General features: G+C 30.5%; 1 long non-coding RNA gene across 1 annotated transcript in view; it reads right to left on the bottom strand.

The window, feature by feature from the left end:
• Positions 1–960: 960 nt before the first annotated feature.
• The window catches only part of LOC108765757 (uncharacterized), a 2234-nt gene continuing 1101 nt past the window's right edge, over positions 961–2093 (bottom strand). Inside the window, exons 2-4 of the long non-coding RNA XR_001940332.1 lie at positions 1653–1864; positions 1372–1467; positions 961–1040 (exon numbers count right to left, since the gene is read on the bottom strand). This is a non-coding gene — a long non-coding RNA (uncharacterized LOC108765757). The remainder of the gene's footprint in view (positions 1041–1371; positions 1468–1652; positions 1865–2093) is intronic.

Raw genomic sequence — 2093 nt, 5'->3', positions numbered from 1 at the left:
AAGTACGCGGTAAATATTCAATAACTTTTGTTCCCAGTGACCTACAGGGACAAATAAAAACGCATTTTAAAGGGGAAGAGTTCAGCTTTCTGATAGAACAATAATATTTTACCACAAATGAAGTAAGATTGTTCAAATCTGTTAATGAAATGAAGGTTTCAAGGTTATGGCCGTTTTTTTGCCATTTTCCTTATATGAATAAAATTTATCAAATCTGATGACAAATATGTATGGAATCTTAATTCTTATAGTATAAACTGCAGTACCTATACTATAAATTTTCGATTTTGATGTTTTGGAAAAAATATGACGAGTTTGAAATATGCCTAAAAATGCAAAGGTTCTGACTCCCTGTTCGAGGGAGGGGGGGTTAAGGGGGGGGCTATAAACTTTTTAGGGGCGATCAGATGTTAAATCATCTAGTAACAAATAAGCTCCTTTTTATATTCGCCAGTTTTTACAGAAATCGCCCCGCTTCTATTCCTTTTTCACCCTATGAAAGGTTGCTCATTTCTGAGAAAACGGTTTACTTTACAAGCAAAGTGGTAAGGGATTTTTTTGTTCAAAATCGTGTCAGGTACATTTTTTGTTTGAAACTTTTTTTTTCCATGCACAGATTTCTGGGAAATCGATGTTTTCCGTTTTTTACTCCCTTTAGGGGGCAATTTCTGACGAAGCCCGGGGGTACAAGTGGTAAACTTTTTTGCATCTTTTTTGGAGACTACTAGTGGACATTCATACCAAATTTCAGCCAGGTCGGATCATTTTTAGAGGTTCAGTGGTATTTTTGCCTCTGACGACTGGACTAAATATAAAATCTTTGAAAAATTGTACAAATTGAAAAATATAAAGATTTGGAACAACATTACGTACAATTGTTTAAATAATGAGTGGCGGTATAACTTTAAACTATATAACAAATAATTTATATGCAGAAATTAATTGCTTACTAACTTTGTTCGAGATCTGTACCATTACTGCTGTTATTATTATGCTTCTTCATTATTTCTTGTTCAATGATAAATTTTGTGGAATATATTCTAAAAATGATAAAATAATGTTACGTAGCTGTACATGTGCAATAATGATATAATCATCAGTGTGTGTGTATCTGTAATGTTGAATTACTTTATATTTAACATTTACAAACTCAATAAAACTTTGCATAAATTATTTTGAATGCTTAAAGTACTTATACGAAAAAATTGAGGTTTGTCATTATTCTTTATAATAATTGTAGATATAAATAAACATTACTTGAACTTGCTTCACTAAATATATAGGAGAAAATATAAATTAATGCTCCTACAGCATACTTCCATAATAGATAGGTTGTTTTACTTTATTTACAATAAAATATATAATACGTACGACATTCAGCCTTCTCTCCTTTTTTGTTGTGATAAGACGACATGGAAGTTTCTTTCACTGTGTTAGCACATTTTGCATGTTTATTGGAGTTATAATCTGTAATCCATAATTTTAGTACTTCATTATTACTTAATACTTAATTATTAAAACAACCTGTCTTTTTTTAATTTCGTAAACGGAATAACCATTATTATCTTTATTATGTAGTATTGTGCTGTTACCTTTTTGTGTAATTTGTGCGTGTCGTAATTCTTGTGTAATATCCACAATTATGAAATTACCTCTTTCGATGAAAACACTCGTAATTTTAGGGACATCTATCGTAAAACTACTGTCATCTGCTGATTCTTCTTCGCTTGTTGATAAGTCTTTAGCAGCTCTGATTTTCCTAGACTTTTTCTGTACTTCGTCTTGTTCTGTACCAGAAGTATTATTATAAGATCGGATATTTCCTCAGCTTGTTTCAATTTTCTTCTTGCGACTTCATAATTTTCTTCAAAATAATAATAAAATTGTAATAAAAACTTGATATATAATGGGTACATTTCGTTACATGTATTGAAAATATTATTTCTAGTTGGAAGGTTAGTAGCATATTAATCAAAGATTAAATTGATAAAATTCAATATAAAGCAGACGAAAATCATAATATAAGTTGATTCGTTACGGAACGCAGTAAGATTACTTAAGGCGATGCTAAAGCTCCCTGTTTTACCACATTC

The sequence above is a fragment of the Trachymyrmex cornetzi genome, unplaced genomic scaffold, assembly GCF_001594075.2.
Source record: "Trachymyrmex cornetzi isolate Tcor2-1 unplaced genomic scaffold, Tcor1.1 scaffold525, whole genome shotgun sequence".
Classification (NCBI taxonomy): Eukaryota; Metazoa; Arthropoda; class Insecta; order Hymenoptera; family Formicidae; genus Trachymyrmex; species Trachymyrmex cornetzi.
The sequence above is the reverse complement of the archived record's forward strand: the minus strand, read 5'-3'. Positions and strand labels throughout refer to the sequence as shown.